This window comes from Mauremys mutica, chromosome 5 (genome assembly GCF_020497125.1).
Source record: "Mauremys mutica isolate MM-2020 ecotype Southern chromosome 5, ASM2049712v1, whole genome shotgun sequence".
Lineage (NCBI taxonomy): Eukaryota > Metazoa > Chordata > Testudines > Geoemydidae > Mauremys > Mauremys mutica.
The window spans coordinates 98,779,477-98,806,457 of NC_059076.1; the positions used below are offsets into that span (position 1 = coordinate 98,779,477).

Here is a 26,981-nt window from a genome sequence, read left to right on the forward strand (position 1 = left end):
TTCTTTAGTAAGGTGCTTGGTGCGTTCCACCCAGTGCAGTCACATACAGAGACTGGGGGCTCGCGGCTGGGCCGCAGCATGCCCCAAACTCCTGCCCTGCTCCATTCGACGAGGGGACTTTCTGTCACACTCACTGAGCAAGGAAGGACTTGGAGGGGTGGGAGTGTTTCCCCAGAGCTCCGTGAAGCTGGTTTCTTCCTGATAACCGCTGGGAGGAATTACAAAGGTGCCTGTCCTCCAAGTTAAAATCTTGTCCAATTGTGTCTTGAAAAGGCGGGAGGCAATATGTTTATCTGGCACATAAACGACGCCATATAAACATTTGTATTGCCTTTATAAGGGAAGAGCAGAGAATCCTGGAGACTACTTATGTGGGGGTGGGTAGATTAGATAGATAGATAGATAGCCTCACTTCGATCTAAACTTTAACTACAGAATAACTGGAAAAAAATCTGTAATGGGTGAGGAGCTCTTAGGGCAGTCTTTTGTTTGGGAAGGAGTGATACTCATTGTTTGTCATCGCAGAGAAAGAGAGGAAATTAATTGCAACCAATTAATAATTAATCCAATTTAAACAGCTTTATTATCTCCCCAGAACGAGGGGGGATTTGTCAGATAACCCCCCGAAGACCAAATGTCAAGTTTAACCAAATAGTTATTGCTTTATCAAACAGCGTCTGCAAATAAATTAATCAAAAGCAAATATGTCCTTTGTGCGGCTCATTTGCCGGTAATGGATGGAGATGAAGATTTGCCGATATTATTGTCTGTCATTCAGTCTAACAAAGTGAACATTTATTGCATATATATTAAAAATTATCCCTTAATCGAGCAGGGCTGGGGTTGAAGTTATTGGAGTCTCCACAGAGGTGAGGTCCCCTTGGATAGAAGCGGGGAGGGCCCCTTCCTCTCCTTTCCCTGCGATTCCCTTCAGAACGTCTTTCAAAATTGCTTTAATCCACCGCTAAATTGAGCTGTTTTACTAACTGTCCACAACACCCTAAACAGTCTGAGGAGCGAATGGACGGGATGTTAGAAAAATAGTGGACGTAAGGCACATCAGAGGCGATACATTAGCCCAGGAGTGATGGCCCGGGACCTAGCCATGGGAAACAAGTCCTCTTTGTCTCCCTCTTGGTTACATCATTTTCTAATTAGGCATAAAATTGTCTTCATACACTGGTATCGCTGGCTTCATAAACATAACCATTATGGTTCATAAGGATCCCATTGTGGGGAGCCCTTCTCAAAATAGAAAAGGATTTGGAGAGGCCCGGAGAAAAAAACATCCCCTTTGTTTTCTCTTTTGAGAAGATGGATGGGCGATGTCACGCAGCTGATTACTTTAGACTATTAAATTGTCAGAAAGGAAGAATTTCCCTAATAATAAGGGTTTATGGGGAATTATAGAGTTGGGTTCAGGGGGAGACAGATCGGAGACTAACAAGGAAAAACCGAAAGAGGGGTGGGGGGATTATGCTCTCAGAGTAAAACTGCTGGGGAGGGGAAATTGCCTGTGTAAATCATTATTTAGTAAAATAAAAGGAATTAATCCAGGAAAACGGACGTAATTTTAGTGCTAGAGCTTCCTCTGGTAAAACGATGTTTCAGTAAGGATTTCTCTCTCTCCCCCGTCTTTTTGGGGGTGCTGCCGGGGGGACCTGAAACACTTGCCCGTCAAAGGCTTTTTTAAAACAGCCAATTTTCCTATTTGTCCCTGTACAAGGGCCAACTGTGTCTGTGAATTCTGCTGTCTCCCGAAAGCAAAAGCAGACTGGGCAGCGCTACCCCGGCCATGAATGGCAGGGCCGAGCACAGCTAGTCTTAGCTGCAGGATGTACAGCCAAGTCAGCCCGCGCCCTGTTGGGAGCACGGCGCTAACTGGATGGAGATGGATGGAGCTGCTGCGAGCCCCCGACGCGGTGTCAGACCTGGGACAATTACTGTCTCCAAGCGGATGGACAGACTGACCTCGGCGCACTGGCCCACTGGCGGCCCTGATGAGCTTATCTGCAATTTGCTGGATTTAGTTTACAATAACCCGACTTGACATAAATAACTCCCATGCTGTGGCTACGCCTGCCTGACCTCCTGAACTAGTGCGAAAACACTGCTGTATTGAGCCAGGGGACAGGTTTTTAAGCTATTAAAATATAAACAAATTTCGAGCTACTTCCCAAGCCAGTTCTGCCCAAAGACTGTGGTACAGGCTCTTTATTTCATCCGTGCCCAAGAGGACGAAGCTTCGATTTCTCCTGGGTTAAATTTTTAACCATCACCACCACCACCACTGTCCTAATTCTGTCCTACTCTTCGCTTCCCTTTCGTGTGGCATGAACCCACCGGCTACTCTGCGAAAGGCCAAAGCACGGGCCGGAATATTTAAAATGTGAGCTTTGATTTACTTTTAAACAGGATTGCGGAAGAAGGGCCTCGGAGCACATGGGATAAGCAGACTGACACGGAGTTTATAGACGATTCCACTCCTGCACACTCACGTCTCCAAATACAACAAACGGGGCGCTCAGACAGTACGCTACTGAAAGCCACATACGTGTTCTGAGAGCACACCTAGAATTTGGCCTGAAGACATAGCTTCAGCTCAGCCCCGGGGGTTTAGTTGTACATAAGGGATACAGCGAATGGTCCAAAGCCAAGGGGCGATTTTTCATTCCCTTCAGTGGGCTTTGAATCAAGCCCATCACCTCGTGCGAGTCCGTTTCTACGGTCTCTGCTCAAGCTACTGTCCCAGTGAATGACAACTCTGCAGTCTCCCCTGGAACGGTCCGGAAGGTATTTGTGATATGGCCCAGACGGAATAAGGGCTGCAGGGTGCGGACCCTCTTGAGAGACCTACATCTGGAACAGCAGATGGACAACTTCACCACTTCCTCAACCTCGCTGGAGTATTTGTTCGATTTGAAGAGTCCCTGTAGAAGGAGGAGATAATTGTAGCTCAGATGCGGCTCCACACAATTATATACGTGTAAGCAGATACGGAACCGTTTCTCACATCTCATGTTATTAACCTGATGCAATATAACAGCTATGGAGGCAGACCTGCAGGCCTGACAATAGAGAAGCAAGAGGGACATTCACACTACCACTGTAAAAGGCACGTCTCTCATAGACACCTTTGTTCGTGTCCTTTCTGAAAGCATGAGGTTTAACCCGAGCGAGTTTGGAGACCTTAACCCAATATCTCGCAACACACCTGAATGCCGTTATCTGAGTGACAACAGTATGGTGCACTGGCTTCAACAGCACAACCGTTTACTGCACGTGCTCAGTAGTCAAATGTGACATAAAATAATTTTCCAAAGGAAAAACGCAAACAAATAGTTTGTCCACACTATAGACCAACTACTCACAGCATTTCATTGTAAAGTGAAAAATATTGAATGACTGAAATGCTGAAATACACACAAACATCTACCTGTATCTCTGTAGGTAGTATTCATTTTTAAACGTGTAAACGAACAAATAACATACCTAAACACACCAGAAGCCCTTTAAAACAGAATTGTAATGGGAAACTAGTGCGTCACTATTGTGAGCTGTTGCAACACCAACTAAAGAAACACTGCACTTTTCATTCAGTAAGATTATTGTAACCAGTTTCCATTTTGATCTATCGCCTCTTAGCTACAATTGCTGATCCCATTACTATTTTAGCCCTATTCCTTTGCCTACTGAAATACGGGAATGGAGCTCAGGCTTCTCGCACAACGTTTGTTGAAACAAGATCTTTGTTTTTGTCCTTTGGGAAACTCGGCGCCTAACTATAGGAAGGGAAGATGGGGAGGGGCACCAGGAGTGAAGGGTGATGAAGAGAAGATGCTTCCCCTGAAAAGTCCCCTCCGAGTCCTTGTAAAGCGGATCCGGTGTTATCCATTTAACGTGGCATATGGAAATCTTTCCGCGAATCTACAATTAAAGGAGCCCCCCTTTATCCTTTTATTCTCCTGTTAACTTTTGTGTTAAATGTTAACAACCTGGCCCTAGCTATTATGGCGCTATTACCAAGTGAATGTTGACTCCAACCCGGACTTCTTTTCTGTCTATTCTGAGGCTGCCCTCCCACGCAGATTTATGGATTTTTTATATTAAATTCTTTCTCCCATTAAGGCTGCTCTCTTGTTGACTTTTACTGACCCTCGGCCCCTATCCCCATACTTTTCCATATTTAATACTGAAACATTTTTTCCAGTGCCCTCCCCTCTTTGTTACCTCCCGGTTGACTGCTGTCCCTAATGGCATGTGCTGTTTGCTCTGTTGTTGAACTTGGTAGGGTCACATAGTCTTGTGCTGTGATATTCTCTGCATTTCCAACCTGCTATTCTGATGAGGTGCCTTGTATAACAAGCCTTTTCCCCCCTAGCTACCAACTTCCTAATTACTTCAACAAACACCTTCCCTAATGATCCCCTAGGCTTCCTAATCCCTTTCGGGTTTTGTTTAGCTGAACTCCTAATGCTCTGCCTGTCCTACTGGCAGCTTGGCCTTTCTGACCTGAGACATCGCAGCTCTTCTCCTTGGAGCGGGTTGCCTTGTCCAGCTCCTCCTGGGCCAAAGGCCAGGCTCATGGGAGCATTGCATGCCACCAGCTGCTTGAGGTGACACTGAGTTACAAAGGAGAACCGCAAAGGAAACTTCAGCTCACACAGGCAAATGAATGTGTTCATTTATCTCTCCTAATTCAACACTTTGCTTCATGGCTTGGCCATACAGCTTGGCGGATGGAGAGAATATGTAAAGGAATAAATGTCCTTCCCAAGAAAGATTGGCTCACTTCTTGTGGCCGGTCTGTTCAGTATCATTATGTGACCAATTTCCAGAATTGAAGTTGCCTGGTGTTTTGATTCTTCCCTGCCTGTGCATTTGTGCCCTGGAGGTCCCTTCAAAATGGATACTAATTGTTGGGGCTGCACACTGCTGGCTGCTAAAATGCCCCAGGGCTCCAAGGACCTGCTCCTCAATGGCTTAATTGACAAGGACTTGTCTGTATTTAGGAGCAGCTGGTCCAAAGCATTGGCACATCAGTGCAATCTTAACACAGCATCCCTAGCCTGGAGGAGTATGAGGGTAAACGTGGTTAAAATGAAGGAAGATTTATAGTCGGCCCCCTTGGGTAATAGGACAGAAGACAGCCACCAAGATTTTGCCCTAGTAGGGGTTTCATTCATCAGCTTCCCAGCCTTGGTAACATGTCTAGGAGCCACGTTCCAGCTATTATTAATAATAGGAGGTGGCCATTTAGAACAATTAGGCAGGTGACAATATTCCACAATAATGCAGAGCCCTAAACAAGACAGGGGAGCCACAGACGAACAAATCTGTCACTGAATAACACTGGGATTCTGCACTGTAGCTGCTTCCCTTTGATTTTAGTGTGATCCAAGAGGCATTGAGCTCTCATTTAGATAGGAAGTTTGCAGCCTGGAGTTAAATGTATTACCAACTAAATTGTAACAGGCATCATTCTACAATGCTCCTGTGAGAAAGGGGTATTTTGTGGAGAATGCGCTTCATGGCAGTTTAGGGCTGTTTAGGGCGCAGCTTTCTTTAAAACGTAGACCATTAAATTTAAGTCATGTTTTAGTTTTAAAACGGAACTGCGATTAGGAGTTCGACGTATTTCATTTCAGAGATATAGCGCCGCAAATCTTTTCTTTTGCTCCTTTAAACCTCTTTAACTTGCACAATTCTTCTTCATGCGATTTAAATATTTTATTTCTAAACGCGACCTGCTATTTTGTCATAGAGAGTTATTCAGCTTTTTACAAAGGAGGTTTATGACATGGTTTAAAATTAAGGTGGTTGTTTTTATTGCAATGTGTGGGAAATACTTTTATGTTCACACAGTTCGCCTTGTGAATAGGGATAATAGGTTTGGGATCTTCATTGAAATTTGAAGTTTTTAAACAGAAATTCCCTAACTTTTGCTCGTTTTCTCAACTTTTTTTGCAGGAACAATGCCAACATTGAAGCCCTCGGTTGGAGTCTGCACAGTTGGAGATCTTTGGTGCCATTTTAGACATCTTTGGATTTCATCAATCAAACTGACTGCAATTTTCCATAAAAACCCTGAATTTGGGTCAGAAAGTGGGCAAAGCAGATAAAGATCATTCGAGCTGTCTTATGAGATGATAAATAGATATCCATTCAGCCCAACAATGCAAGAAGTGCAGTTTTGTAATTCACTTCCTTGGTTTTGAATGCAGTGAGTCGAAACAATTTATACATGTTTTCCCATGGTTTAGAAGATGTCTTTACATACTTGTCAATAGTAACTTGACCTTTTTCCCCACTGAGTTACCAAGTGGTATGTGTTTGTTTGCTTGTTTTCCCCAAAGAACAGAAAAAAGGTTTTTTTTTGTTTTTTTAGAGACAAAATCAATAGATTATTTCTTCTTATCCTAAAACTAAGCAGATGGTAGTAGCCCACATCAAGCTTAACTGTGTTCTGTTGATGATTTGCCGTGCCTACTTTCGATACATGTGGTCCAAGTTGGGTTTCACACAAACCTGTAGGACTTGCTCAGAGTGTATTCTTGAACTTGACGAAGGGCCTTTTGAATAAGGCGAATGAAGAGACGCTCTAAAAGAAATCAAAGCAGATAAGGAAGCCTCAATGGGTCTTACCAGTCCGCCTGGGGGGGGGCGGTCTGATTGAAATTTTATCTGAAAGTGATCTGTGAGTGAAAAAAAAGTTTCCATTCTTTTTTCTCACAGTAAAACAGATTATTTTAATCCTAGCGGAGATGCTGCCTGCCACACGGCTCATGCTCGGTTTAGCCCGTATTTTCTTTCTACTCTTGACTCAGCTGCCCCAAACTGCTGCTTGGTTTTAACACGTTTTCCGTCATTGTATTTCGCCAGATTCCTGGCGTGAACTTTTCTGGAGGGAAACATCTTGCATAGGAATGTAGTATGAGTGGTGCCGTCCAATTTGCCGTTTAGTAAACACAGGTGTGCATTGTGTACAGACATGTGCCATTACATAGTTATGCGATGTATATTAATATGCATAAACATCTTTAATACTTATATTAATAAAATAGCCCTCCCATAGAGCCATGGATCTTAAGGTGCATTACGAAGGAAGTTACATATAATTAATCTCATTCTACAGTCGGAGAAACCGAGCCACGGAATGGTTAAGTAACGCTTCCAAGGTTAGACAGGAAGTCAGTGGCAGAGCAGAGAATGGAATCCACGCCTCTTGACTCCCCGTCTCAGGTCCTACAAGGAGGAGCAAGCTATATAACCTCAGTTGATCAAATACATTCAGCTAAGCAGTGGATTCTTTTGAGCATTCCAGAGAAGAGCAACAGGAATGATTTAAGGTCTAGAAAACATGGCCTATGAAGGAAGATTGAAAAAAATGGGTTTGTTTAGTCTGGAGAAGAGAAGACTGAGAGGGGACATGATAACAGATTTCAAGTACATAAAAGGTTGTTACAAGGAGGAGGGAAGTAAATTGTTCTCCTTAACCTCTGAGGATAGGACAAGAAGCAATGGGCTTCAATTCCAGCAAGGGCAGTTTAGATCAGACATTAGGAAAAACTTCTGAACTGTCAAGATGGTAAAGCACTGGAAAAAAATGCCTAGGGAGGTTGTGGAATCTCCATCACTGGAGATTTTTAAGAACGGGTTAGACAAACACCTGTCAGGGATGGTCTCTACTTAGTCCTGCCATGAGTGCAGGGGACTGGACTAGATGACCTCTGGAGGTCTCTGCCAATCCTATGATTCCATCCACCTAGCCTCTGTACTTAGCGAGTTATATACCAGTTATATATACACACTTTCCCCCTACAACTAGGGAACAAAGGGAACACTCCTGCTGGGGGAGGGGAGGACGTAATGAGTCTTTTTCATCGTTAATTCTTATTACTCTGTGATTTTTCTGTTAACTGCTCTTGTGCACTAAAAGCTATAAGAAACACAACATCTTATAAACATAAATAAAGTGCAATCTAATATAGATATAGCATAAAATTAACCTATTCCAGCAGCCAAGACTCCTATTTAAGTCAATGAGACTTTTGTAGGAGCAAGGACTGGAAGATTATTCCAATATGAGCTGGAAAAAAACGTGTGTACTTTCATTGGTTCAGAACGATGCAGGATAGTGACTTCTCTTACTCACTGGTTAATTATTATGAGGATAGATCTCGGAAAATCACTTGTTTCTTCCACCAGCTCTGTCATATACAATATACATAAGAGGAAGAGAGCTTTTTTCACTCAAGCTTTTTCTCGCAGGCCTTGAACACCACAACACCACTAAGTGCTAAACACTCAGTTAATGGATAATGCAGCCTCTGACCTGCAATGTACAGCTTCCTCTCATGCATCTGGTGAAAGCTGCTTTTACTATTAATTACATTTTGTAACATGAGCTGACGCAGGGTTCCTATTAAAACAACCCTGAAAACGTTTCTCCAGAAATGCCAGTGTTAATGCTATCCTAGGTCCTCACAGCGGGTCTTTCACTTCTTTTCAAACTCTACTCTCCAAAGCACCAAGACTTTTGTTAAAAATTAATAGATTCTCTGCTATCTCACTATCTCGATAAATCCAAGACAATAGCATGGTTATGTTATGGGCCCCTTTTCAGTACTAGGAAAATAATGTTTTGTTTTCCAGGGATATATTTTAAAGGCACTGCTATAAGGAATTTAAAATGAATTGCTCCATTCCACTCACCAGTGGTTGGCGTTTGCCAAGAGGCTAAGCAGGTTTTTCACACACTAGGATTTCATGGACATCACGTCTTTATACGCCGCCCCCCACCCCCTCTTAAATGGAGTAATAAACCAATCCTGGTGTGGCCAGTATCTCTGCTTATTCTCATCTCTAAGGCGAATCTTTTGGGAAAGTTTGGTAAAATTCCATCTGAATATGACAAAAATGATCTTTTTTCCCCACAAGTTAAAAAATATTTGAGCTGCATTTTTTGCAACTGGATATTAAAATATTGTATTATCACATGTTTCAAATGGCCATTGATGTAGGAACAAGAAAGTTATCTGTTTGAAAATCATGTGCCACTTTACAAAACCAGGGAGCTATTTCTGGTAAGGGCCAAATAAAAACTCCCACTAAAATCAGAGGAAGCTTTGCACTGCAGGACAGATAGACTGGGTAACAAAGTATTGTGTGGTGTCCCAGATACACACGTACATATGACGGTCTATGTACATGTATGTGCCAACTAGGGAAATAATAAAGGCAGCTGGGTTTATTCTAACCACTACAGCATTCAATCAAACACCCTTGGAATATGTAATCCATATACAGAACAGGCTAAATCATTCACGTGTACACACTTTGCCGGGGCTACTGATTTCCTTAAAGTAAATGGGAGTTTTGCTGTTGACTTTCAAGTGAGCAAGATCAGGCCTCTCGTTGGCCCTACTGAATGTGTGACTCTGAAACTTACCGCTCAGTGTTAGCTTTCTTTCCCTTAAACACACAAGTAAAATCCCAGCCATTTTTTTGTGGGGGCGGAGGGAATACATTGAATAAAAATATCAGCTGAGCTCCTCTGCCTCTCTGAGCAGGAAAGCTGTGTTAGAGATTTGAATGGACCTGAATAAACCCAAAGATCTCAGTGCTGATATTTGTGTTTGTGTTTCCCGGGCACTCCCTCTCTCACACACACACTTGACACAGGAACTCTGAGCAATGTGCGACCAAAACAAAATGGGAAAATCCTAAACCTACAGCCTCTACTCAGGCGGCTGAAAGTGGGAGTTTTGCCACAGGCTTGGTCTGGGATCTGGTCTCCTCCAGAAATGAAATACTAGGAGATGGCTTGATGACAAACAAAAAATTACGGGCATTTTTTTAAACGCAAAAATTGTTTCCTCGGTTGCAAAAATACCTAGTTAGGGTTTTAAAAAATCCATATCTTTTACAATGTCTATTTTTCATCCTGTGCTACGCGCAGATAATTCCTACCAACATTAATGGGCGTTATGAAAATATCTCTAGCATTTTAGGGAGAAAATCTGTATTATTTAACATCACACTTGTGGGTTATATACCTGCTATTCTACAGGAAGGTGTTTAGGTATTGCTGTGATTGTATTTCTTTTCCTGCTGTGATTTTAAGAAAAAAAAACAATATCCATTTTTTTAAATGGGCTTTCTGAGCCATTAGAACCATCATCTTCATAATTTTTAAAAGGCTCCTTATTCAAATGCTGATTCTTTACCCGCTCGTGTAAATATTTATGAGCTTTCCAACCTATCCGATTCGTTTAAAAATGTAAATAATTCACCCCAATGTAAGTGCAAATCATTCCCGACTATCCTGTAAATACGTATCTGGAACGTGTTCGCGAGCCTGGCGTTAGGATCCCGTGGGCTCGTACACACTGTCCAATATCTGCCTAATCCCTGGTTTTTCAAACGCAGAAGTATGAGCGGATAAATGTATCCGTGTTATGTCAACGTGCAGCCACAATCGGCATTGCTCTGCTCCTGTGGATCCGTCATACCGCCCTATGAGGGATTCGTAGTGCTAACAAGTCACACGGGCGTGTGCGGGCCGGAGTCACTGCTGCGCTGGCGGGAGGTGAAAGGACCCAAAGGCCCTGGGCCGCCTCTGCCGGGCTCGCGTCCAGCCAGCCGCAATGCAGCCGAGCCGGGTGTGTCTGGCTGCGCGCGGGGCTGGGGAAAGTCGTTCTGGGCCGAGCCTGCACCCGGGCCCTGGCCAGCTCCCGAGTGCCGCGGCGGCTGCAGGCCAAGCCCCGTACTGCCTGTGCATGTTAATCAGGCGCAGGGGAAGGGCGCGGAGACAAGGGGCTGCGGCGGGAGACGCGCCCTGGCCGGGGCACTCGGTGCCACTCACTCCGGCGGGGGGCTCGCCGCTCTCAGCAGCCTCGCTCCCCGGTCTCTCAAAGCCTCTTTCAGCCGCGCCGCGGGCTCCTCACCGGAGGAGGCTGGCGCTACATAAAAGCGCATTATGACAATTATCCGATCAGGCGGCGCAGAGCATGTCCGCGGCGGCAGCCCGGCAGCTTTCAGGCATTGAGCCACGTTCAGCTGGGCTGGCCTGTAAAGAGCCATTTGAATTCGGAGCCTGAATGGAGCAGCCGCAAGAACAAGGAGGAGAGCAACAGAGCTCCCTTTATCCCGCCCGCCCGCTCGCCACGGCCCCTGCTGGCGCGTTCCCCGCAGGCTGCACCTTTGCTTTCTCGCTCCTGGGCAAATGCAGAGAGCTGGGGGGGGGGGGGAGCGAGTTAGCCCAAAGGCCCGTGTCGCCCCCAGCCTCACTCCCGGCTGATGGAACCTTTGGTTCCAGGGAGGAGCCCGGCGGCAGAGCCCGAGCGCTCCCGTGCTGCAGCCCACACGCCACCAAGGGCCTTGCATTGGCTCCGCTGCAAGCACGGACACCAGAACCACCCTGCCCTGTCACCGAGAGCAAGGTGCCGGGTCCTAGGCCCACGGGGGGGTAGGAAAGGTGCCGTCCTGGTAATCCCATAGCGACCGGCTCAGGAAGTGACACGGTGATTTATTTCCTTAATATGTACCAAGCCCATTGCGCTGCTGCGGTTATATTTAAGGATCACACGCGGATACGGGCTTCTTTATTTACCGTCCACACTGACTCAGACGCCGCTGAAATAACCTCCGAATACATGAAATAAATTAATCCAGCCGCTGACTCTCTTACATTTTGCTGAACCTTTTAACACCCCTCCCCCGCCCTGACATTTTCGTGACACAAAACCATCAGAGCCAGCAAACCGGTTGGGCTTTGGCAGATATGATCTATGGAGGCAGATGAGCCGAAGTGCTATTCAAAATATTGTCCATTGTGTTGGTAATCGTCTTTAACCGAAGCCAGTTTATGACTATAATAACCCCTTTTCATATTAATAACGCCAACCCCTCGTCTTCAGTGCTGGGCTGACGGGTGTGCTGCGCAGGTGTCTCAAGCAACCTGTTCACACTGGGATCTCATGCGCGTCTTCGTTTATTATTTTGGTGAGCAAGCAGGTGCAGTTAAAACACACGCACGCACTCGAATAAACAAAAGGGTTGTTTGCGCTGAATCTGCGAGCATGAAGAATTGTTTAATTTCAGGAGAAAGTGAAAGGGGCTGCTTATGCCGGGATGTGACATTTCCTGTGGTGAAGCCTGCATCGGCTGCTAATAGAGATCTAATTGATGGGTGAAGTCCCATTTCCGCGCTCTCTCCTTTATTGCTCCATCCAGTCTGTTGCAAAATATAACCTTAATCTGATTTAGTAATTCCTCCAGGATTCGGTGCAAGTTTACAGCACAGAAAAATCGTTATTAAAAAAGTTAAAGTACAGACTTGGATTCAGTGCATTGCCTTTCAAAATCCTACCCAGGTTCCTGACATTTAACACTTTCTCTTTTTGTAATAATGCCATTTTTATTATTCATATCAAAGGGGAAGGTGCTAATGTACCTCACGCCTCTTTGTTTTAAATGTAAATGTCAACGTTTGAGAATTAAATTGCCTCACTTAGGAGAATGATTCCGTTCCCCGCCCACATTATAAGCAGAACGACTTGACTGGGTTTGATCAGGCTTATTAAAAGTATTTTTCTAGGATTTCTATAACTGTGTAACTGACTTCTACATTTCCAAGGTATTTTGTGGATTCGGTGGCATTTAGGTTTAGTTAATTCAGTACTATTCTAAGTGATTATAGAAGGCTGCACTTACATGTTAAAAAATAGTTTTTGAGGTGATGCAACCGTCATATCAGAAAATTTTATTACAAAAATTAATTTATCGGCACGTAGTTATTGTTCTGTTTTTCTTGCTAAATGCTCGAAAAATACATTTTTTAAATGGACCAGGTACACTAATCTCTCTCTCTAATGTATGTGTTCACATATTCCCTTTACTTGTCAAACAGATGTAAAGAAGTTAAATGTTGCCCCGGAAGAATCTGTAATTTAAGAATACAGATCATAACTATATATAAATCAGATTTGTTTAAATATATATTCAGCATTTTGAACCCTTCTCTCTTTTTTAAACTGTAATATTAGGAGTCAGAGCTCATCTATATTGTCAATTTAAGGAAAACACTCTCGGTCCATTGATACCGGCGACACAGTGTATTACAAAAGCAAGGAAAATGTGGGCAGCTGGTAAAATGAAAGGGAAAGGGTAGTTCCAATTTTCAGATCCCCCGACAATCGCAGCAAAATGCGCTTGTTTGTTAACCCACGCTTTAAGATGAAGACACAACACTCATTCTAAGAGCCTAGATTTTTCTAGGGAGAGTCCCTGAGGCCTTGGAGTATCTTACAGAATTAAGCTCCAGGCGGAGTGTGTGAAGCAGTCCTCAATTCACTACCCCAGCTGTAATCATAGGAACCTTGGAAAGGTTCGCGGCCTGGGCTAATATGTGAAGTCAGTCGATATAGCAGCGCAATGCTTTTTACGCGATTCTTTTCCTTAATGTTTTTGCGGCCTTTTTCATCTCGGCGCTATCAGCTAGTGAGAAGGAGTGTACAGGCATTCTGGGGCTATCCAGCCTCTCTTCAGTGCCCCTGGATGGGTTTAATGAGGCGGAACACTATGAAGGGGATTTGAACTGGTCTAAATGATTGATGAAGCCAGGGGCAAGGCTGAGCTTTTCCCGGATAAAGCCCCATACATCCCGTCATAATGGCTGGATAGTGGCAGGGCTGGGCTCCTTCAAAAGCCGTGGCCCAAACGCATTGAGAGAAAACAGGGAGGGAAGGTGCTCTGTTGTTACCTAATCAGTTTGTGCACTGAGCCACCAGCCGCCTGAAGCAGGAGAGCGCTGGAGAGGAAGTGAGGAGGGTGAAAGGGGACGTATCTGACACACACACGCACCCCCCCCCCCCTCCAGCGGAGGGAGGGCTGAGCTCCAGCTGCCCGAGAACACAGCATGGGACTAGGGCACTCGCTCCAGGGACCTGGCTGAGCCGGAGGGGGACAGAGAAAAGAGCCTGAAGAGAGTCAAAGTACAAACGGAACGTTCGCAGCATCTTTAGCGCTGGACAAAGCTGGGTTCCCCCCCACCCCCTTGGAACACGTGCGTGGTCCAGTTGGTAATTTACCAGGGGAACATTTTGGTGATTAATGACGGTCTCCACTCCCTGTTAGAATAGCTCGTTATTTAGCAAAGAAAAGAATGCCTTTAAAATCATATCTACATATATTACATAGGCACAAGGATGCTGAAATTAAAACAAAACACACATACAGCCCAAGGGTGTCTCTTTCTAGAGAGACGCACAAGAACCATTGTTGCTGAAAGTACAAGAGGGCAGATTTAAATATATGCATCTGTTTAAGGAGCTGAGCAAAATGTTTGGGTGCCTATTGTACAGGAAAGTTTGAGCTATATCTCCTGGAGCTGTGAACGCCTCAGCTCTCCCAAGGTAAAAGGAGGCCAGGCCAATATTTCAAGAAAACTCCAGAGGCTATAGGAAGTGATGTGATGATGGTGAATCAGTTAGTGGCATTCTTCCCTTTGAATGCATGTGCCAGCATGGTGCTAGGGTATTTGGTGCTAGGGTACTGTACTGCCGGAAAATGCATCTTTCAGATCTAACATAAAACTGAAGGGTTAAGGGAGTTTAAAAGAAGTGCCAAATAGGTCATGCTTGGATGACAGTGTACAAACTGATTTAGTTAAATCAGTGCAAACCCCTACTTCGGACGCATTTATTTTGAATGAAGAATGATCAATGTCAATTTTGCTTAATTTGGTTAAAAAAACCAAACTTGTGTATGTAGACCAGCCCTTGGTATCTAAAGCCTGATCTATAAACACTCCCTGCTGAGCAGAATGCTTACTCCCATGAGGAGTCCCATTGAAGCACAATCCTGAGTAGTATTTGCAAGATTAAGCCCTAGGTATGCATTTCAATAATGGGCAAAGTGATTTCTATAGGAACAGAGATGCTATATGGCCAAATCAATGGCTAGAAACAGCCCAATATAGGGACTTATCTTGTAGTCCTTATGTATACCACTCCATTTCAAATGAAATACTGTTTTGAATACACAAGGCCAAGAGCAGCAGACCTGCTCTGGGATCCTTTGGGATGAAAAGCACTGTGCAAAAGTAAGGTAATTGTATCATTTTATATTTCTCAATAAAGGACATTTTTGGAAATATTTGTTGCAACATATCCATGCCTGCATGTGTTTTCTTCAATACTGTTTAAAATGCATAATTAATGTACATATTTTATTAAACAGGCCTAGAATTGGACAAAACAATATATCAGCTCCTAAGAAAGGGATGGCTATTCATTTCTACAGTTTGCCCCTATCACTTTGTCTTTAAATTATCTACTTTGGGAACAATCGCACAGCCCTTACTCTGGTAAAATTTCCACTGAAGTCAGTGGGCTAAATCTGACCCATCTTACTCACTTAAGTAATCCCCCTCAACTTCAACGGGGCTATATGCATGAGTAAAATGATCAGAATTTGGCCAAGATCTATCAGGAACCACCTTACAAACCCTTAGTCACATGAGCAGCCCCTTACAGGCTTCCAGGGGATTACTCACGCCAGTAAGGTTTTCAGAATCGGGCCCATAGTTTGCAGATGATGGGAAGAGAAGTCTTGCTTTAACAGAATATTTAACTGTATACGATGCAAAATTTCCTGCACCCCAGGAAGTTAGGAAAAAAATAATAGAGCCGCTTTATTAAGAAATATGAACAGAACAGACATAGAACACTCCTGAGCATTGTTATCTGGCAAAGTAATAATAAAATGCTTTAAAAATAGGAGGCAAAGGAAGTCAGTGAGTTAACTGAAATTATTAGTACATTGCAAGTTATTTCATGAACATGAAAGGAGACATCCCATTGGAAAGGGAAATTTTTAAACTATTCGTTGTCATTTTAAATACTGTATTTTTTTCCTACAAGGAACTGTGTCTGATCTAACTGCTTTTATCTCTACATTTTCTTTATTTTAGCACTGATAACATCATTGCATTGCATTTCTATGGTGTCCTAGATCCAAGGATCTCAGTGCATTTTATATTTCATTAATAATTTAACAGTAACGAAGCAATCTTATCTAGCACTTATAAAGCACCTTCCTTCTGAGGAGCTCAAAGCACATCGCAAACATTAGCCAATTAAGTTTCACAACAACCCTGTGAGGTAGGCATGGTGGTATTAGCCATATGTTACATATATGGAAAACGAGGCATAGCAAGGCTAAGGCCAACATTTTGAATAGCAAAACTATTGCTAAACTCAGGCACCCCAAACCAGGAGCTACTTGTGAACTAACCATCAGTCTGACACACTCACTTGTTAAGGTCACACAGTAAGTAAGGATCTCAGAGCAGGGATCAGAACCTAAGTCTTCTAGTCCAATGCTCTAACAACCAAACCAGGTTTCCTCCTATTATGGTTAAAACTATTGCACCGGATCATCCCCTCTCCACCTTCTGCAAGCTGAGAAGACCCATATTTAATGGATCCTGCTGGAAAGGGCATGGAAGTGGATGGGGGAGATGCCAGCTCCACAGTACATCTCCCCTCCCACCCACAGAAAATCTTCTGCAGATGCTCTACAAATAGGAAATGGGTGGGTGTGGGTGATATCAGGAGCTTGGCTGCTTTCTTCTGTATTATAACCATGGTCCTGTGCAGAATCTCTCAATAACTTAATTAACGCATTGTCTTACTTGACATCTCTCTGTGCTAAGTGTTTGTCTCCCTCACACACGCAAAGGGGGAAGGGAAGGGTTAGGGATAACAGGGAATTATGGGCAGTGACCAGCAGAGGAGTTTATGCATGCACAACTCCCATGAGAAAAGTGTTGCTACAGAGGCCAACTAGGGCCCAGGAAGCTGCAAAGGCACAGGGACTCCACATATCTCTGTTATCTGCATGGATCCCAGAGGATACACAAAATTAAGTGACCAAACCACTCCCCAGTTCCAGGGGATTCAGGGGTGGGGAAAATGGACATTCTGGGAGGCCCACCCACTTCCTGACAGAGTAATATGGTGGAAACTGCACAGAGGAATACATAAGTTTCCTATCCTCATCATGGATTTTGCCAGAATAAAGAAAGAGCAGACTCATTATTTATAATCATTATTGACAAGGAAAATGTTTATTTATAGGTTGCCATAAGTGTGCAAGTATCTTTTAAATCATAGAGATAACTGTCTGTACCAATATATGTGTGTGTAGCCAATATCACTGTAATAAACTTCAGAGTCATGTGAAACTCCATTTATCGTGCACTTGGTTGTTTAACCTGCACTCTGCCCACCAATCCATCCCTACCAGGACTACAGCTAATATTCCAAAACTGGGTAGCTTCAAAAAAGCCTATAGTTAAAAAAAATACTTCTTACTATCGCCCAATGTGAAATTATACAGTCCTGGTACCCACAATAAGCAATATTCAGTCCTGGACTAGGGATCTGCTGAAGAACCAACATCTCATGACCAGCTAAGGTAGAAATGACACTTTATGGTCTCCATTCAGCAATGCCCATTTTTAACCCTGTGAAGTCAATGGGACTACTCATATTTAGTGAGATTCATTCTTAAGCACCTTTCTGAATCTGTTCTCTATCTGCAGACAGCCAGGAATCCATAACTTTACAATGGTCTAAGGCTTTTTTCCCCAGCCTGGACAGATCATGTCAGATCCTAACATTGCAACTTTATTACACACAGAAAAGCAAATTCAGGTACTTTGGGAGTTTTCTAAGATTTAGCAGTTATAACTTTTCTCTCCCTTTGAGGCCTGCACAGATGGACTCATGGTACTGATGTAGACAGAGGTATGGGGAAAACAGTTCTGACAGCTTTAAAAAAAATTCTCAGAAACATTGCTAAAATAATTTCCCTGTGAAATACATGATGTATGTGGAATGCATGAAGGTATGCTGTGGTATAAAGATTTAATGGCCTCTTATTTGTGATGACTGGCATAACTCACTGTTGGCTTTGCTATATGTGAGTAATGCAGTCATTCCATATTCATGACAATAAAACCTTAATACTACACTACAACCATTATATATATATATAAAATTAGATACAAAAGGAAAGAAAGAAAGAAAGCAAGCAAGCCTAGGCCAACATCTTCCAGATAAGATACTGAAGTAAGTTACTCAGATCCAAATTTAGTTACCTAAATAAAAGTGACCTGATATTCATAGATGTGATGCCACCACTGTTGCTAGGTGTCTAAATATGGATTAAGGTAACTAACTTAATGCACTAAGGTCAAAACTTGGGTACCTTATCTCCATAGAGAGTGTACTGAATGTTTTACTGGAACTCCCAGTTTTGTTTACAATATTTTCTATGCACATGGGCACTTTTCTCCAGCTGTGTCACAATATGTAGCAGTTTGAAAGGTTCTCAGTTAGTTATGTAGCTTTAACAACAAAAGTGCAGTCAATGAAATAAGCAACAAAGATTAGCTGTGAAGTGTTCTGTGGGGCTTGTTTCAGAGGCTCCTCCTGTCAGTGGTCAGTTATTATGAAAGAAGAACAAAGTTCCAAAGCTGCCTGCAGTTCCATTCAAATGCTCTGTTGCCCAGACAGGCAAGCCAGCAGCCAGAAGGCAGCAGGCAAAATTTAACAGCCACGCTTTAAAATGCTAGTAACAGCTATCAATGGATCCATAACTCTTAGCCTTCTAGATATGGGGTCATCTTTCAATACTACCCCACTGTCATATACAACGTTTGTCTTGTCCCACATTCAATTAATTGTGTCAATCTATAGGGTGACTATATAATACATATATTCAATAGCACAATGAAAGCAATAATCTCCTACCCAGTTTCTTTCTTTCTTTAAGTGCTATTACAAAGTTTCCAGCAGCAAAGGGAAGCTGAGAGGCTGCAACCTATTCTAGCCCTGCAATTGCTGTCTAAAATGAAGGAAACAATGTAAATATTTAAATAAAATTACCTGTTTCTTGCGATTGCTTTTTCCATCATGATGAACCTAGTGAAAGAAAAAAAAGTGACTTTACTTACAATTTCTAAACTTATAACACAAAAAAGATGTAGAGAGGCTAATAAGCATCAATTCATGATTCTCATATAATTACTTTTCCTACTGTCTTTTTTTAAAAAGGGAATTATTTCAATTTATATTTATTATGAGTAAAATGTAAATGTAGGACATATAAAATAGCTCGCAGCTTTTTCAATTTAATGATTTTGTGGTTCTAGGGTTTGAAGTACTAATAGCATTATGTATCTTTAACATAAATAGCTCAGGTCGCAGCAAAATGATTTCTTCTTGGTTTACAATTCAATTTAAGGTATTACAATAAAACAACAGGTATTGCTGTTCTCAGCATCATTGAATTCACTGCACATGTATTTCAAATCTATTCTCTTTCAAGAAAAAAGGGCTATTTTAAGGAGTAATCAGAGTGCGGGAAGTCTGGAAGGTAACAAATTTTGTACATAGCTTTAAAAAAGCCACTGGGAATGATTCAGAGAACTGCAAAAAATGAGCTTTATTTTTGTTTCAGGTAAACTGGTTTAATAATTAAAGCGACAAATACAAAACACCGAGGTGCATATGACATGACAGAAACAAACCAGCAGAGCTTCTGGAAAGAAAAATCCTCCCTTTCTAATCTATTAGAATTCTTTGAACATGTCTATAAAATGCTGGATAAAGAAGAACCAGCTCAGTTAATTATCTCGACAAAGACTCCCATAAGAAATTCAGAGGAAATTAATAATCACGGGAAGACAGTTAAAGAACTGCCAATGGATTAGAAACTGGCTAAAGGACTGAAGTCAAAAGTAGAAATAAATGGTCAATTTTCCTCATGGCAAAAGTGAAGTCTCCTAAGGTTCTGTAGTAGGATTGGTATGTTTGAAGTATTTGTCTCCTCTTTCAGATAATTAAAAAACAATGAGCTGGCAACATTTACAGGGGACACCACATTATTTAGGTTAGTCAAGACAAGAGAAGACTATGAGGAACTTCAGAAGGGCCCAACAAAATTTGGTGAATGAGCTGCACAATGGTAGGTGACATTTAGTGCTGACTAATGTAAAGAAATGCACATTGGAAGGAATCACTTGAACTTCTCAGACACAGAACTGGGTTCTAACTAAACAAACCACTAAGGCATAACCACTAAGGCAAGAATTGGGCATGACTGCGAACGGCGCCGTGAAAACATCTACACAATATGCATAAACAGCAGGGTTAAAAAAAAATGTTAGGATGCATAAGGAAAGGAATAAGAAATAATATGGAAAATATTATCATGCCATTGTATGAATAAATGCTATGCCTTCACTTTAAATGTTGTGCTCAAGTCTGGTTAAATCATCTGAACAAGGATACAGCAAAAAAATAGAAGGGGTTCTAAAACAATTAGAGATTTGAAGAGATTTCCTTGTAAAGAGACATAGAAATGACAGGGAGATGATAGAAGTAGATAAAAAAAATGAATGGTAATGAGAAGGTGAATTGTGTGCTCCTGTTTACCCCTTTTCATAATATAAGAACAAGGAGACATTCAATGAATCTGAAAGGCAGATAAAATAGATAAAAGTATTTTTAAAAATTGAGGTATTTAAAAAATCCTTTTATCAATTTTCAATGTAACGCATAATTAGTTCGTGGAACTCATTGCCACATGATATAACTGAGGCCAAGAGCTTTATGGGTTTTTTTAACAGGTTAGAAATTGACATGGCTAATGAGTTACAGGATTAAACAACATTATTTTAAAGAAGGGATAAAACCTTCAGACTTCAAGTATAAATCAGCCACTAAGTGACTGGGGCTAGTTATGGGCAAATTATTTTATAATTGTCTGCTATAGGGTTTGTTGCATTTTTCTCTGAAGTGTCTGGTACTAGCCACTGTCAGAAAGGGTAATGGAGTAGATGGTGAACTAGTCTGATCCAGTACGGCCATTCCTACAACCTTATTTTTAATCTTTGAATCTAAGGCCTCAATCCTAAAAATAGGCACAGAAGCAGTATTACTCATGTGAGTATCCACATTAGCTTCAATGTGACTAGTCATATGAACACAGATACTCATCTGTGCAACTATTTTCAGAATCAGGCCCTTCAACAGCAAACAAATCAATACAATATTACACTGTACTTAAGTAAGTCATTGTAAATATTTGCCAAGGCTACTGGAAGCATAATCAATAGAGACAATTATATGTTAGTTTTAAAATATTTATTTATTTAATTCAACTAAGGACTGCAGGATCAGGCCAATAACCATTTTCTCTCCCCGCCCCCCTCCCCACCCATGTTAGCATTTAGTTTTACTTTTAAAATAGGTATATTAATATAAGTGTAGCAAAGAAGAGGTGGGGGCTGTACAAGATGTGAGTACTGCAGTAATGGAGACAGCATGTTCATTACCAAATGTAATTTAAAGTAAATAACAGTCAGAGATGTCTCATACAGGGCCAGATTATATACAAATTATATATGCACAGACAGAAGTTCTAATTGTGATAAATACAAAGAACAGAGAATCAGTCATTGCCAAGTGACTTGTTTTCCATAAGATTCTTCTCAGAAAGTAAATACATCTTATAAATGAATATCTACAGGAAATAACCTCTTTATAGATATATATAACAATTCTTTACATAAATGTAGTGGTTTAAAAGATGTAGGATTTTCAGCAACACTATAATATTTTTATAACTAAACAGTCACCATCTATTCCATATACACAAACATCCGCCTACCCAGAAAATAATTGTGGATAATTCAATGTTCAGATTCGATAATGGATGCTCAAATAAATATGAGAATTCCAAGCAAATTTGTGCAAATGAAAAAAGATTTCCTCTGACATAATGGCATGGTGCAAGGCTGTCTGTAATGAGCTGTAATTTGTCTGGAAGAGCATTTTAAAGGGTTGATCCATCCACTGGAAGACCAGCAACTGCTTTGAGACTAGCAGCAATGAGCCAGCCTGCCTCGTCTCAGAGGAAATTACACCACAAGCAGGCCAAATTTCTGACAACTTCCATAAATTATTTCAGATTTTCATATTTCAAATTTCATCTGCATTCATCATATGAGTTTGACTGGGGAAAAACGTCTAGGAGGAGCTCTGCTAGCATTCAGTGCAGCAGTCCCCGGAGCCTGCCCTGGGACTAGATAATTGAATTTAGTTTTGATTAGATTATTCTTGCTGCAGTCTACTGCCAATCTGAAGTATTGTGCCTTCTCTTCTACTTAACCTTCCTGCCCCATGCCTGCTCCAGCTTGCATGCAGCTCTCTGTATTGCAGAATATATTTGAACAATCAAAGTTAGGAGTTATTATTTTGCTTTCCATTGTCCATCCTTATAAAAGCACACATCTTTCACTGGGTTCCCTCTTCCCAGAAATCAGATTACTTTTTTTTTTTTTTAAGTTTGTAATATTGTTTACCATTTTCAGTGGAAAGTGCCCTGTAATTTAGGTGGAAAATCTAAAATCATTACAATATATTTGGATGATGCAATATACAATAAGTAAGGATTATCTTTAAAACAACTATAATCATCACTAGGCAATACATGAGAGAATAAAAACAAGTAAATAATGAATAGATCCATCTATTAAACTAAAAATCTACTGTTAACCAAGAGTTATTTAATCGAACCGTTACCTAATGGTCAATGTAAAAAAACAAACAAAACAAAACCCCTCTAACAGTTCTTCAAAATCAAGCAATTACAAATGCAGAATATAAACTCTTAGCAAAAATCCAAAAGCACAAATATGATTAACTTACAAAAAAGACTGACACAATTACAAAATATTATTGAAAAGCTTTGTGATAAGATTTCTTTTCCAGTGGAATCACATCATGGAATATATAGCATGACAATTAACAGCAACAACAGGCAATAAGTATTTCTTAGTGTATGGTCATTATTTTTACCCATCTACAGAATATGATTGTATTTATACATGTTTCAGTAGCAAAATATTTGTAATTCTCAAAGTTATAGTCTAGATTATTAGAAACACAGAAAGTAAACAAAGCTAATGTTGTTCTTTAAGTAATATCTATCACTTCCTTGTTATTGAGTTATTTCGTTTAACAATATAGGGTTTTTTGATGCTATGTGTCTGAACTGAGGACTTTAAGTTCTTTATTGTTCTCCATTCTGATGAAAAAAATTGAATTGGAGGCTGTTATATCGAGTTTTGTTCAGTAAATATACTGAAATCATATTTTTGTTAGAAACTATCAATAAATCCAGTATAAGAAAAGTAATAAGATACAAATATGAACAGGACCTTTGCAAAGGAAATATTACAAAGAGAGTGTACCCATAAAATATATTAGGGAATGTGTTTTTTCCCCGCTTGTGCTAGAAGAAAATACGAAGGAATTACATGATATTGTGTTATTTTTAATACAGATACAGTGCTTGAAATCAGAGGACTCTAACTGTTTGCTAAGTTTCAAGAAAATTATCAAACATGGTCTTTTTTGCTAACATGCGTATTACTTTGAAGGGTCATTAGCTACCAATTTGAAGATTTCTCTCTCATTAACATAATTGACCAACACAAGGCATCGTTCTGAAAAAAAATTACAATATATAGTTCTGATTATGTGATCTCTGTAGTTCAGAAAAACAGTCCATAATAAAAATAAATTGAGGAAAGCAAACTGGTGGTGAGCTATAGAACAAAGCTAATTGCAAAACATATCAGGTCTGTAATGCCCTAGGTACAAGTTACAGCAAGGGTGTAGGAATATGAGATCTATCTAGCTATGCAATGTTCTCATTGCCTATGGGCCTGATTCTGCAAACCTGAAATAGTCCATTTCTACTCAGATAGCCCATTGGACAGTGGGGCCAGTCACACGGATAAGGGTCTGCAGGATCAGGTCCTATGTAACATGACTAAAGTCACATTTTCTCCAAATATATTTGTTTCATGTAAGTTATTAGAGTTTTTCCAGAACAACACAAGACAGGATTTTTTTCTGATATAATATTTTATGTCTACATGTTTGTTAAAAAAAATATTCAGAAATGCAGCCTGTCTTACATATATATTTTCTCCTTTTTTCCTAGTAAAATCAAATGACTCTCTCTCTGCACGCACACAACTTAATTTTTTTGCTATCCTCCATTACATACTCAATGTGGGCCTAAGCTTTAAGGACTCGGGGCTGATCCAAAGCCCATTGGCGTCAACAGCAAGACTCCCATTGACTTTAAAGGGCTTTGGATCAGGCCCTTCTTTGTCCAAATTTGAGAATGTCATTTTGTTATTTGCATTTTTAATTATAAGTCATGTGAGTTAAAAGGCCTCTATTACATTGCAGGGAATGGAAACAAATATGTTTTACTGGAAATAATGGTCAGTGAAGAGATTTCAGGTACTGTTATTCCACTACATAATATATGTAATCAAAGTCAAATTAACTACAAAGCCTTAAATATGTGACAAATAATACATTTACAACATAATATATGCCTAATTAGGAATACTGGTGAGAAAATATATCATTATTTAAAAGCACACAAAGCTGACTAGCTAAATAATTTATGTAACACAAAAGCATAACACATTTAAGTGTGGTTAATGAAAACGAGTATTCATATTCATGTTCTATGAAATAATAGAATTTGTACTTGTTAACGTTAGAGACTTGAGTATTTATGTTTCCTATTGTGTACAATATCAGCCACTGACTTCAATGGGCTTTGGATCAGGCCCTAGTTGCTCTGTAGTTTTTCTTGACTCTAGGTTTATCTTTCCTTTTTCATAAAAAAGTCTCTAGCCACTTGTATAATCTTTTGAAGTTCTCTTCAACTTCTTAACTCACACCCCAAAAAAGAAAATGTTTGCAGCTGCTTGGTCTCAAATTGTTAATAACAAAAGCTAATAAAAATCTGGCACTGGCTTTTTGAGTTTTGAAGAACGCAGAGGTAAAAAAAATGCACTAATGCATTCCCTAAACAAATTTGCCATTTTCCTGTGACTTTGTGTATCCAGCAGACCTGCACCATTACATTTACTTTCAGAAAGTCAAGGGGAAAAGAGAGGCTAAAATATTCTTTCTAAATATACAGCCTAACAGGGAATGTTCTTAGGGTTTTTTTGGTATTGATAGGAATTTTGAAACAAGATCTTTTTATTTTGGCTGCTTTGCCCTTTGGAATATCAATTTCATGAGCAAAGTGAATAAATGATTTCCTCAATGGGAAGAAACTGGAATTTAAAGAAATACCAAGTTCCAACTCCCCCATCCTCCCAAAAGTTCAAATTATATCTGGATCACAAAAATAATTTTACATGAAAGAGTTAGAGCTTTGAGAACAAATAACATTGCTTCTAAATGCAAACGATTAAAAAAACCTCTTTAGAATTTTTCCAAGATATAAAGAGAGTCATGGGGGATCATTTGCAAGCCATTGTATGTGCAAACATGGTTTTGTGAAAAGTATTGTAAATGTTCCCACTGCAGCCCCTGCATTTACAACTAACTGCCTTAACACTGCGTTACTCGACAAGAGTGCAAAGATTTCAGCTACATTTCCGCCTCCAGAACCAGTCACTTTGTGCTGCTCAGGTGGTGCAAAATAGCCAATAACTGGCTCCAACTGGCTAGCTGAGATTTCCCTGTTTGGGGCTGCTGTCACATGGTGTAAAAAAAAAAAAAATCTACACCCACTGCCCTCTCTATCCTGGGGCAGAATGCCTAAGGAAGCTAACCAAAAACACCTGTGCTTCACCAATTCTCAACTGGCATGTGGTGCCTTGGGGACTACAGCAAGCTGATGTAAATTAAAGCAGCCCCTAAACTGCTCTAATTTATGTTGGTCATTGAGCAGCTTGAGAATTAGGGAATCATTCCTGAGTCCTTCAATTTCCCCTGCCTTCTAAGCCAAGCTGATTTTTGTTCAGGAGAGAATTTGAGCCTTAATTTAATAATTTTGCAGCAAATACACTTATTTTTAATTAGTTTTATTTGTTTTTTTATTATTACTACTACTACAGAGGCACCCCAATGAGGCGCATTGACCTTCTTTTCAGCTGAGGATTTCCAGTCTCTGATACCAGCGGGCTCCAAATAACAAAATCAAAGAGTCACCACTAAAATCTGCTTCTCAGAAAAGACTCAGTTAAATATATTTTAAAACTGGAACCTCTCTAAACCTTTGCTCATTTCCCAAACTAAAGTCAAACCGAACCTTTTGGAAAGTTGTGAACTATGTGGCTAACAATATCAGAGGGGTAGCCGTGTTAGTCTGGTTCTGTAGAAGCAGCAAAGAATCCTGTGGCACCTTATAGACTAACAGACGTTTTGCAGCATGAGCTTTCGTGGGTGAATACCCACTTCTTCAAGGGTGCCACAGGATTCTTTGCTGTGGCTAACAATGACATTTTTCATATTTGCATTTTCTGGCTCTATCAGAGTCAGCCTTCAAGTGAGAGAGGCAAAATGCAATGAGAAAGGATAACAGATACTTAGAAATGAGCCTACTAGAACTCACAAGAAAATATTTACTAATGAGATTTCCAGCCAAATTTTGTGCACTCATGAGGCTCTGACAGTTCAGATATGCATCCAAGCTTGTCAGTACAGCCCAGGCCTGGATTTCCCCACTCCACTCCAAATTCCCACCCCCACTCTTTCTTAACAGATAAACATACTTTACGCACCTTTTTACTCAGTTGTTTGATTTAAAACTATGTGGACTTCTTCCTTGATTTTTCTTCTGTAAATTTGGTTAACAGTGAACTCTAGTTTCATAGTAAAGTCACTGTGATACAGCCCTAACACACAGAACATTGAACTATTCTAGTGGCTATCTTTTTGCAATATCTTGGATATTACATCCAACATGGCCACAATCCAAGGAAGATGTGCCTATAACCTCACTCATGTGACCTACGGTAGCCCCAGTGAAGCTATCATATTGTTTGCTGCTATGCTGGGGGCTGCAGTGCCACA

The 26,981-nt window shown here is 40.9% G+C and overlaps 1 long non-coding RNA gene across 1 annotated transcript; it reads right to left on the bottom strand.

The window, feature by feature from the left end:
* Nucleotides 1-596: 596 nt before the first annotated feature.
* LOC123371962 lies at nucleotides 597-26,981 on the bottom strand. Its single transcript, XR_006580026.1, has 3 exons — nucleotides 26,690-26,981; nucleotides 18,960-18,995; nucleotides 597-2,930 (listed from the first exon to the last, which is right to left on the bottom strand). It is a non-coding gene; the product is annotated as an uncharacterized LOC123371962 (long non-coding RNA).